This window comes from Dermochelys coriacea, chromosome 7, assembly GCF_009764565.3.
Source record: "Dermochelys coriacea isolate rDerCor1 chromosome 7, rDerCor1.pri.v4, whole genome shotgun sequence".
Taxonomy (NCBI): Eukaryota; Metazoa; Chordata; order Testudines; family Dermochelyidae; genus Dermochelys; species Dermochelys coriacea.
The window spans coordinates 27,796,815-27,809,191 of record NC_050074.1 but is presented as its reverse complement, the minus strand read 5'-3'; the positions used below and the strand labels follow the sequence as shown (position 1 = coordinate 27,809,191).

Here is a 12,377-nt window from a genome sequence, read left to right as displayed (position 1 = left end):
GGAGCAATTCTGAACATGATTATTTTAGTAACAAAAATATCAAACAAGCTCTGCTTTCTTCTCCATATGCATGCACTCTTTCCATTAGGATCAATGGGACTTCTTTATATGTACTACATAAGGATACTGAAATAGAATACCGAAAGTTATTACCTTGTGAACGCTGAATGGTGGCATATGTGAAATGAACTAATAGTTCAATTCAGTTCCTATGCATCCACATCACAAATTTGGAAAAGGTATGTTACTGTGCAATGCATGAGATTAACAATGGACCAGCATACAACATAAAATAAGCTGGATACTGAGGAATTACAAAATATATATATATACACAAATTGTCACTTATTTGAAGTTCAGCCTCTTAAAGTCTTAACTAACTTGGCTTCTGTTTGCTACAGGGCATGCACATTTCTATTAAACCCATGTTTGCTTCTTTCAGCACCAGAAATTTGGCAACTGTGGATTGCAAACTTGGACTTTACAGAATCAGATTTAAGTTTTCCCTTGAACTCTTTATAGCCCAGGAAGAGAATATCACCTATGTCAAATGGCATTTCCATAGCATGGTGTTCAATGGCATGCTAAAAGCTGCGTTTATTCACTACAAATTGATAAATGCAGGCCGTAATCAAAAGTTCTGCTTGCATAGGAAAAAAAAATCTTCTGAGTGTAATAGAGCCTTCTCAAAAAGATATTGCAATGTGATGAACCACAGCCATTTTTTGATTAAGTAGGTTTTTTCAATTTGACACTTAAAAGAAGCTATGAATATCATTCAGTCATACTTCCCCATCAACTCCTTCCAAGTGGCTGTCAAACCAAAATTATCTATTTTCTAGAATATTAGAACCAAAAAAATTCATTCTCCAAGTGATACACAAAGATTATAATCTACAACTGGCAGATATGTAAAAACCCTTTCCTGCCAGGTATGAAATTGAGAAATAAAATCTCACCTGTCACTATAGTACGTAATTTGTTAACTTCCATGTTTGATAATCTTCCCTGGACATGCTGTTGAAAATTTGACATGCTGGGGATTATTAAAAATAGATATAGCCACGTACAACCTTGATGATCGCTGCGTTTATATGTTGAAACTCCTCCTAAACTCTGTTTTTCGATTGTAAACTCTTTTAGACATGGTCTGTGCCTTCTTTCTTTTGGGACAATGTCTCACACACTTTGGGTGTTACCAGGAACAAATTAATAGTAATACCTGAACTATACAAATAATGCAGATAGCTGCAGCAAAGTACAAAAAATAGAAATGTTGATCTTTGTTCACTGATAGAAATACAAATTATAGATTTTATAAGTGTAAAGGAATAATCTTTCAACTTCCTTTACTTTTCTTGCAAAATACCTGAGACTTGGAGTTATATGTTGATGTAACCTTATGGGAATTGCAAAACATAATTACTATCTCATGAATAGCACCTCAATTTGATGATTTAACTAAAATGTATTCCGCGTCAGAACCCTTTTCCCAGTAGTGACTGGTACAACAATATTGTTTTTCCTCCTTGTCTCTCTGAAAATTATTAAGTCTCAGTCATCATCTCTCGTGTAGATGTAGGTAAATTGGAATCTCCATTGGCCAATAAGCAGTAAACTGTTGCTTGGCACATTCATGAGGCAGTTGGGCACTCCGGCCTTCAGCTAGTTACGCATTCGTGTGTCTGAAATCATCTCAACTAACCAGAGTGAACACGAAAGGAAAGGCACACCCTGATACCTCTATATCCTGATGTTCCTTTGGTATATGTCCTACAGAAACAATAGTGGGAAGGGCATGATAGATTAAGGTAAATATTGGTCAAGAACTTTTATGCAGCTTGGATGGGGAAGGCCATGGTAATTATTCTTGCTCTTCTGGATTTCTTTTCTGTTTGTTTTTTAGCTCCCTAGTTAGTTCTGATATTAGTATCGTTTTCAAAGTCCAGACTATTCAAAGCGTCTTGTTCTTCAGAGGTTCTGGTATCTACCGTGGCAGCCCTATCTTACATTTTTTTCTTTGGATCTTTGCCAGTGTCTTTCTTGATTATTTCAGACAGCCAAATAGGTCCCTCTGTCCAATTTGCCTGTCTCTCCAAAATCCAAGCACAGGTCAGAACAGGAAGTACTGCTTGGTATGTTCACACTTTCAGATAAAAACTTTCTTTTTAAAGGCAGGTAACTTGGTTTTATCAGAAGTGCTGGTAGCTCTTCAGTCTGATTCAAGAGAACAGTGTTCTCTGTAGCACTGCTATTTCCAGTCACTTTTACCCTGCTTTCAATCCTAATTCCCTGCAACTCTGGTCCATTGTGTCATGTAATGGTCTCCATATCCACAGTTTCCCACCATTCTGGCTTACCAACTGCAGTCTCTGCTCAGATAAAGACGTGTGTGATTGCTGATGGTGGAGTTCCCATGTTAAAGGACTTCCATCTTTCATCCCTTGAAAAGACCTTCCTTATACCTTCAGATTTAATCAATATTGCAGAGAGTTTCCCATCATCCCACATTTCTTTCTTTTAACTCTGACTGGCTGTTGTACAAAGATGCACAGAATTCTCTGCTGGTTGCATCTCGCTTTGCTCAAATCCTCATGCATCCGATGAAGTGAGCTGTAGCTCACGAAAGCTTATGCTCTAATAAATTTGTTAGTCTCTAAGGTGCCACAAGTACTCCTTTTCTTTTTTCTCAAATCCTCTGTGTCAGATAATTCCCATTCTCTCTTAAGGTCACTGTTTTGTTCTTGCAAAAGGCATTAGCTTCCCAGTTTGTTCTCTGTACTGAAGCAATGTCTACAGGACTTCGGAAATGTTGGCATCGTCACTCAAGATGTGTATTGTGCTTGATCTTTCCTATCTGTCTCTATCTAATCTATATGTTTTTAATATATCCATATCACCACAGCAACTAGGTGTCAAAGATGAGCTAATTTGTCACATGATTTTTTTTTCTGTAAAAGCCACTACTCTTTAACACTTCTTGATTCAGCTGCTTTTGTTTAGTTACTTAGGGCTAGAGTTAGAAAAGGATGGTGTGATAGCTACATTCACTACTTCAGGCATATCCCCTAGAGCAGGGATTTCAAACTCAAATCACCATGAGGGCCACATAAGGACTAGTACATTGGCCTGAGGGCTGCATCATTGACACCCGGCGCTGTCCCGGGCCCCGCCCCACTCCACTGTTTCCATGAGGCCCTGCCCATGTACCGCCCCCATTCCAACCCTTTCTCCAATGTCCCCACCCTGACTCTGCCTCCTCCCTGTCCCATTCCAACCCCTTCCCCAAATCCCTGCCCCGCCTATTCTCTGCCTCCTTCCCGAGCCCGTGGCTCCCTGCTCCTTCCCCCCCCCCCGGAAAGTGCTAAGCACTGCCAAACAGCTGTTTGCCGGTGGGAAGTGCCTGGAGGTAGGCAGAGGAGCGGGGACATGGCGCAGTGGGGGGTGGGCGGGGGCGGCGGGTGAGGGGTGCTTGGCGGTCTGCAGGAAATAACTCAGGGGGCGCAGGGAGGTTGGCAGGCTGCAGCAAATAACTCCATGGGCCACGTGTTTGGGATCCCTGCCCTAGAGTCATTGTGACCTAGGGAGGCACCTTAGTGGTAATTCTTTCCATACTTCCTCCTTGCTCCCAGGTGTTCGGGGGCAGTTACTCACCACTGGCCTATACCATCAGCGGATTACCACCAACCTGCCTTGCTTCTTTAACTACTCTGTTTACTTAGTAGCTATTCTGGAACCAATGCTCCATCTGCTCTATGGAGGGAGTAAATGGCCGCATTGCCCTGCTTACTCCTTTGTACCTGAACCTATTATCTGGGTAGCCCATATAACTGTGTAAGAGGGGCTGTAACATCCTAAGTCTCCTGCCCAGACACACATTCTGAGTAAGACTCTAGCTCTTAATGTATATTTTTAAATCTCTCCATGGACAGTGTTTCTGGGTATATAATAGTAGGCCAAATGTTGCCCTCCATTACTCCCATGAAACCCCACCGTCTTACACTAGTATAACTGATAGCAGAATTTGGCACTCTTTGGTCTTTCATTCAGTTCTGAAACTGCTCATTTTAAATGTTAGGTATATTCTACAGGAAAAAACAAAGAAACAAAAAATGAGTAAGACAAATACCTGAGGAATAAGTAAATAAAGTGAAAAGTTGTAAGTGATCACTAGACAAGATTAAGAGTAGACATAAAAATAAGGTAAAAATAATGATTTAATCTCTTTTGGAGTTGGGGGGAAGTGAGCTTAGTGAGCTCATACAGTTATCACTTCTAAATAATAAAACACTTGTGCAAGCCATCTGCACCTTTCTCAATTGCAGCTGCATCAAAAATTAATATGATGGTGTTTACAGAAAATGGATTGTAGTTTAAATCCTGTTGGCCCTACTCATTTGAGTAGTTATATTTGCTTCAGTCTGAATAAGCAATTCAGGATTTGGCCTATTATTGATTTAAATAAGAGGAGAAACAGATCAACCCCCCATGCCACCCACAGTAGAAGCAGACATACAATGGATTAATCAGAAACAAACTCATGACTTTATAGCTATACAAAAGTTTTTGACTGGATTGAAAAAAAGATTTCTCGAGGTACCATTTCCCCCTCTGAACTGTGTATTTAGAAAGTAGTCTAAATATCCATGCTTAGGTGGTAAGTGTTGTAATATCTCTGTGTTTCTGACACCCATCAGAATTGGATATGCCCAGACATTTGTTCAAATAGTTGTATGACAAATGTAACAATTGTAGCTTTTGTTTACAGGGAAGCAGAAAAGATCAACAGTCACAGAAAGATACATACACACTTGTTCTAAGATGCATTTTCTTCATTTTTTTTCTATTATTTTAGAATACAGTAATTATTTGCCTCTCCATCTTGCTATATAACACAGACCTCACTTTGATATTTTTGGATCTGTATGGTGTGAAAGAACAACCTAGACAGGAGGGTGAGACAGAGAGAGAAAGCATGCTCTTGTGGTCTAGTATTAGTATACTTGGCTAGAACATAAAACATTTAGGAATTCTATTTGTCTGAAAACCTACAAAGGCATTTTTACACTGTCTGCACTTTGTTTATCTGTGTTTCTTTCATATGGTTTTTATTTGCCGTATTTCAAAAGGAGCAATTAGTGTTTTAGAATCCATAATTCTGAATTTATAATGTATTCATCCCAAGATGCACTTGTCCATCTGTATTATGGTTCCAGATGTTTTATTAGTCGTTGTAGAGGTTTTTAAGCAGCTGAACACTTTCATATCTGAAAAACTTGTTCTAACCACATTTCACTCAGGCAGAACCTCCGTTGAAGGCAGTGGGAGCTTTGCCTAGGTAAGAAGTGCTGAATAGGGCCTTTAAAGAAGCACCATAGCTGTTGGCAGGTTATGGGACAAGTGAATTGTAGAGATAAGATAGAGTGATTTGTCACAGTCAACAGTCTGAGGTCAGACAACATTGTGTCTGCCTGATTTGTGTATCACCCAGATTCAGACAACCACACTCGTGTTGATATATTCTCATGTGTATTGGTGGAGGCTTGATATTTGACTATAGCCCTATATTATCCTAATACGTTTTAGCAAATGGAACAAAAAGTCTGTCTCTCTCTCTCTCTCTCTCTCTCTTTTCTTTTTTTAAGGCTCCAACATACCCTAGAGTACATGGATAGTTCCCATTCGTAGTACACATGATGTTTTTCTATTGAATAACTTAACAATAATGATCAGGCACTTACTTTACAGTGGGCTCGGGTTTTTTCTTACGGTGGTTACTTCTGCTTTTTTTTAAAACACTTACAGAAAAGATTTGTACACAGGTTTGTCCTTGAGCAGATTCTGTGAGCTTAGCTTTGGTTTCCAAGGCTGCACCTTATCCTTGTCATACATCATTTGGACAGCAGCTGAGGTATAACTCTCTCTTTTGGTATGTTGTACGTTAAATATTTGATGGCATGGTTGATTTCATTTAGTAGCATTGACATTTCCTTTCTTTTACTATAATTTACGTGTGTTCTACTGGCTTCCTGTATTGTCTGTCAAGCACCTTTTCTTCCCATGCCACCAGCATAGTTTTAGATTTCCTGGTCGATGATAGATGCAGTTCCATCCAGTTTGCTTGGAAACATGTTCAAGCATTTCCTATGTGTCAGAATTGACTCTTCATATTCTTTTAGTTTCTGAGTCTGGATTTGCTTCTGTGATGAACTTGCTACATTTATGTTGGGCTCCTATTCTTTCAGTTTGTTGGTTATTGTGAGTTGAGAGTTGTACTTTTCCTTTCCTTTCCTATCTGGAGAGCTGTGTTAGTCGTCGTCTTCTGCATTGTTCTTCACTTTTCCTCAATCAGACTTTGGCCTTCTAGAGCTCTGTGGTGATGCATTTTCTTAGAAGCATGTACTGTACCTGTATTGCTATCCTTCTGTTAGTATTCCTGCAATAATATAAACATCTGTTCTATATTTCTCCGAAAATATGAAACTGGACTGTTGCCTGAAGTAGTCTTACCTTATGATGTGATCCCACTATACCTCACAAGCTAAACAGGGTTAAAAGAGGTCAGCAGTTGGATTGGAGTCTGCCAGAATACCCCCAAGTGTTGCAGAAATTATTCTTTTAATTCATTAGATGGCAATCTTTTCTCTGCGTCAGTGCCCCAGCATGGTGTTAGGAAGAACTTTACAGCTGGAAATGATGTCTTTTGAATGAAAAATAAAACTGAGATCCAGACCACCTTGGTAATTTAAAAATTCCATGAAATTTTCATAAAAATGAGCACACTATGGCTGTATTCCAACTTGGGTAATTCATTTGTAAATGTCTAAATATCTCCTCTACTTTCAATTACATATGGTATTTACTACTTTCTGTCTTGCACTGTTCTCTGTTACCATGCACTATTAAATATCCACTGTGTTCCACCCCAGAGATAAGCTGCACCCCTATGTAGAGTGGGTTAATACCCTTTACCTATCTTGCATGGGTATTGAGACTTCATATACGTTTGTAAAGCACTTTGAGATCTTCAGATGAAAGGTGCATTGTATGTGCACACAATTACATAAGAATGTATTAATTTATCATATTTCAGAATGTTTAGAGTAGTTCAAGGTTTTCTGTATTCAGGAGCATATTCTATTTTAATGTCATTACAGGCTCTCAGGCTCCTGTGACACTGGGTGTTACTTAACTACATCACAGGGGCATTGTGAAGGATTTATTAGTTATTTTTTGGACAATGCTCTGAAGATACAAAGCACTATTTTAAGTGCCAGCTAGAATAATAATTATACTGGTGGTCTGTGTGCCAGTGATGTGATTGATTTCTGTTATTTTTAAAACATCAGACTAAATATGTTGTCAGTGTCAGCATGGCTTAGCTGGCAGTTCTGTCACCTTTTGAGCTACAAGTGTGTTGGATTTTAAGTCTTGTACTAGCACTTGGTCTTATACACAATACTGACACTGAGCTGCAGGACTAGGATGACCAGAAAGCAAATGTGAAAAATTGGGCCTGGGAGTGGGGGGTAATAGGAGCCTATATAATAAAAATACCCCAAAATTGGGGCTGTTCCTATAAAATTGGGACATCTGGCCACCCTATGCAGTACTGGTACTGTAAATTGCTCTGCAGTGTTAGAGTTGCTGTCCTTCAGGGCAGACTTTACAGGGAGAAGACCTTTTGTATGTCTCTGGAAGCTATTCATGCAGAATTTAAAGATCACATCACCTATTGAATACAATAGGGGATAAACCTATTATCTTGATTAATACTTGCTCTCAGTAATGAGACAGATTGCCCAAAACATTGTGGAAACAACAATATTGTATTTCCTTCAGAGTGATTGCACTTCACCATCAGTATCAAATATATTATTCTGAAGCTTGCTGAAATAACTAGAATGCAAAATGCTATATATTAGCCTCTTATCATAGAATTATCTTACCTATTTTCCTGTGAATGTGAATTTCTTGTGAACCATGTGAATAAAATGTTTCTTATTCCAGTGCCAGTCTTCCTCTTCATTCTGTGCATTCCATTTTGGTGCATTCTGTCAGCTGGCACATCTTGCTTGTCTTTGCTGAGCCTTCAGCCCTACTTCTTGGGGTCAATAGTATCTGTGACACCTACTTAATTGCTACATGCATTTGTACTGTTCCTTGGCAATTATATTTCAGATTCCTTTCAATGTAGCTATTTGCCTGGGGGCTGTGTTTATATTAAATATCAATAAAAAATCAGATAGCAGCTACACAAATGGTTATAGAACCAAATCCTATGTATCTGCAAGCCAGGCAGAGTAGGAGATGGGAGAATAAAAGAATGTTTTAATTTTATTTTAGAGGTTATTGCCAGTACATGTCTTTGCAAAACAAAAATAGGATCTATGTTTAAAGTATTGTGGCAGAAGATTTTCATTTATTGTTTTTGAGTTTGCCTGACAGCATCATGCTAATGATTTTTTGTTTACATACAGCTTTTCATCCCCCAAATATTCAAAAGAATCTCGTTAACCAATATTGAAATGTAGCTATTTTGAGGGATGCCCTCAGCACACAGCAGCAATACACAACAGGGCAGGCAATGGGAAATACTGCTTCCAAATGAAACAGTGGAGGCAGTTTTGGCAGAATGTAGTTTCCAAAATTGGAATTTGGCTAGCACAACAGGTCTAACATATGTACCATTAGAAGATGTGCCTTGAGATTTCGAATGGGTCTCAGTTGTAGTTTGGGTGGTACTCACACAAAGAGAAGCTGGTCCAAATACCAATCAATTCACAACAACCAGGTTGGGACCTGGGTGCTTCTAGCTTATGAGTAAGGTGTGCTAGCTGGCAAAGTCATGAAGTGCCAGTTATAAGCGGTGGATCTGTGGTTTATAGCCACAGCCCTGCCTCGAGGTTGGCACATAACAATGCCATCAGGAGTACTGTAAGGGCATTATGTCCACAGCACAACTTACAGAGCTCTCAGCACATGAAGGGTGCACGCCTGTAGCTCTGATCTTTTGTCCCTTCTCTTCCTGGCCTCTTAGCAGTTGCTAGCACTTCAGGAGTACTGTGCTCTGTGGAATGTAGAGACTTGATTGAGGGGCATAGTGCAGGTAAGTTTTCTGCACCTTACTTTTCCTTGCCCATCACTGAAAGGGCTGAAGAGAGTCTGGCCTAATATGTTTCCAAGTCAGAGTGGCTTATATATAAAATGTTACCTTCAGGTCTCTCAGAGTGTTGCTAACAGTACAGCCAGCATAATGAAACTACAACATGCAGGAAGGCAGTAAATCCTCTCTCAACAATATAGCATTCATTTTAAGGGATCTGATTGTCTTTGAATGGTCATAGTAGATTTTTAATTGTTGCCTCTTAAAATGCCCTGCTTAATGAACCTCTTCATTTCTGATTAGTTTCAGGGTCACTGGATTAATGCTTTTAAGTGATCAGCCTTTGGATGTTTTGTGATTATTGATATTAATGTAATGCAGAAAATATGTTAAAACAGGGTAAAATTTTCCCTGTTGTATCAGAATTTCCTGGTTTGTGGCAAAGATATACACACACCCATTAAAGCGATTACTTATTGTTAGCTCATCCTTAAGCAATCTATAGTTATAAGCATGAATATTTCAATATGTCTTAATTTATAAACATCACTTTCCCTTGATACTTGCTATCTGCAGTGTTGTTTATTTTAAAATATTTTTTTCAAATACTTACTCTCAGGTTTTCATATTATAACACTGAAACTTTGCAGCCTGGGCAAGTAAAGTTGTCTGGTGGCAAGAAAATGGCCTCCCATACGTCGAACTTGAGCTCATATAGACTCCAGATGAAGTTGCATTGAGTTATTCTGCTGGAAGGAGTGGTGGTGTGATGTGGAGCCTTTGGGATAGGGCAGAGAAGGCAATAAGATTTTTGGGTCTCTGAGGAATGCAGAATAGAAGAAATCTGGTGAACCATTGAGATTGTATGATGTCATGTTTTTGGCATGAAATCTTGGATGTAAATTATGAGGAACCCCCCAAATGCCTTTAAAATTAAAAGTCATAAAGCAGTGATGTCCGACCTCACATTGGTTATTCATTCTTGCTGTTGAAGGAAGGACCATGAAGGAGTTCAGGTGCTAAGTTGAGAGCAGGTGCTTTGCATGTCCTCTGAAGAGATCTCCCTTAAAATGCTCCTAGAAAAGGAAATAAACCCTAAAGAACCTGAAACTAAATTTTGTGTTTCAAGTGAGATTTGAACTCCTGACCACCTTAGCTATACTACTGCTGCAATGAATCATTGAAACAGCCATGCTGTTTAATAGTAATCTGGCTCCTCCAACAGGGCTAGCATGGTTTCAGTAGGATTAGAATCACAACATTCAAGATAGTGTTGGGCTACATGGTGGGGTGAGAACATGGCTGAGATTTTAACACGTCATCTTTGTCATCTAATCACTAAATGCAGTATTAGGACTGAATGCAAGGTTTGCTTTCTTGTTCGATTAGGATCCTATTTCTCCAAATTGATGATTTATTTTTGTAGCTTAGGCAAGAATGATCCTGAATTTCAGGCCATGGTGTTTCAGGGAAACTTATTGGAGTAACTGTAAACTAGCGAATACCTGAGGTTTTCTGCTGTACAGAATAATGACCTTTAGGCAACGCCAAAATTGTATAGCGACATGGATTTACTTTCATATAGTAGATTTGTTGGAGAGAACTCAAAATTGTGTTTGGTATGTCTCTAGTTTGACAGGTTATATATATATATATTTCTTGTTCTAGGACTAAATTTAACTGCACTAGACATGTTTTTAAAACAAAATCTGCTTTGTTGAGCTTGCTTTTTCAACAGCCCTTCCATGTAAACCTAAATATTTAGATGAATGCAGAGTTCAAAGATGTGTAGCTGAGACATTTCCCTTTTTCTTCTGGTGTTTTTCTTTGATGAATGTAAGGATAGAAAACAATTCACCTTTTTTCCACTCCATTAAAATCACATTCTAAGCAATCTTCTGAAATCAGTGCAGAGTGCCATTATTTTACAAGTCTGTGGGAGCATTATGTGAAACACTTGAACAAGTGTGCAGTTGTATGTGCCTTTTTTTTAAATTAAAGATTACACCTCTGATTTAAGTTAGCTTTGTTTTTCTAGTGGAAGTGTTATTTCAAATACTTGAACAAGGTGTGTGTATGTTCATACTTTTAAAAACAATGCAGATTTTAAGTTAGCTTTGTTTTTGTTTTTTTGTTTTTTGAAACCATTGCCTTTAGGTGCAGGTTGTATTAGGTATATAGCGTGTCTTTCTTTATCATGTCTCATTTCACAACCACATGTGTTATCTAGCTCAAAAAACTTGGCTTCCAAACATATTAATTCAATTTTGCTTCGTCACTTTTATGCCAAATAACCACTTTACATCATACAAAAAATACGAGGGTGTTCTAGGATTTTAAGTGTCACTAGTTGAATATACTATGCTTTATTAAAAGAAAAAACAAATGTAATAGAAAAAATGTCTTCTCACATGGAGAGTTTTAGTTTGCTTTCATGTACTATTCTGTTTATGGGAATAAAAAAATAGGTCAGTCAGTGTTAGGAAATCCAAGCTCCATGTTTTTTCACATCGTAATTAGTGCTATGCTGTGTTTGCTATGCATTTGTTTGAATGCAGAGTAAATCACAATATGCATACATACTCCAACAGGAAATAAAAGGCACTTCACTTTCTAATGTGCATGCTGACCACTATCTGGTTTTATAAAGTAAAACATACATTAGACTCCATTGTACTAAAAAACAATACTACTATGCAGAGGGAAAGGAGTACTTGTGGCACCTTAGAGACTAACAAATTTATTAGAGCATAAGCTTTCGTGAGCTACAGCTCACTTCATCGGATGCACGAAAGCTTATGCTCTAATAAATTTGTTAGTCTCTAAGGTGCCACAAGTACTCCTTTTCTTTTTGCGAATACAGACTAACACGGCTGCTACTATGAAACCTGTTACTATGCAGAGGGTCTCCCTCTAAAGATTTCAGCGAGGATAGGAGTGTTGGTGTGTAAGAGTACACATCATAGGTCACAACGTGGTGAAATAGAATCTGTCTTTTGAAAGGGATATTATGTATGTTATCCTCACAAATAAACTTTTAACATACAGTTAAAGTGATCATACTAAGTACAAAGCTTTCATACAGAATACATAAATAACATTATCATGAAAAATCCTGAGTCTTAAAAAGTGTGTAAATTACGAGTTAAAGTAATTAATAATCTGTTACCCTTACAGTATGTTAATTCAATAATAGTGTTGTGACCCTTCCTGTAATATATTCTAATTAACAAATTTAACTCTCACTTATAAAATATATCTTGGAACTCTT

At 38.2% G+C, this 12,377-nt stretch overlaps 1 protein-coding gene across 11 annotated transcripts in view; it reads left to right on the top strand.

Moving 5' to 3' along the window:
• The window catches only part of CACNA2D3 (calcium voltage-gated channel auxiliary subunit alpha2delta 3), a 732,114-nt gene that overhangs the window by 290,802 nt on the left and 428,935 nt on the right, over positions 1–12,377 (top strand). The gene's annotated exons all lie outside the window — the stretch shown is intronic.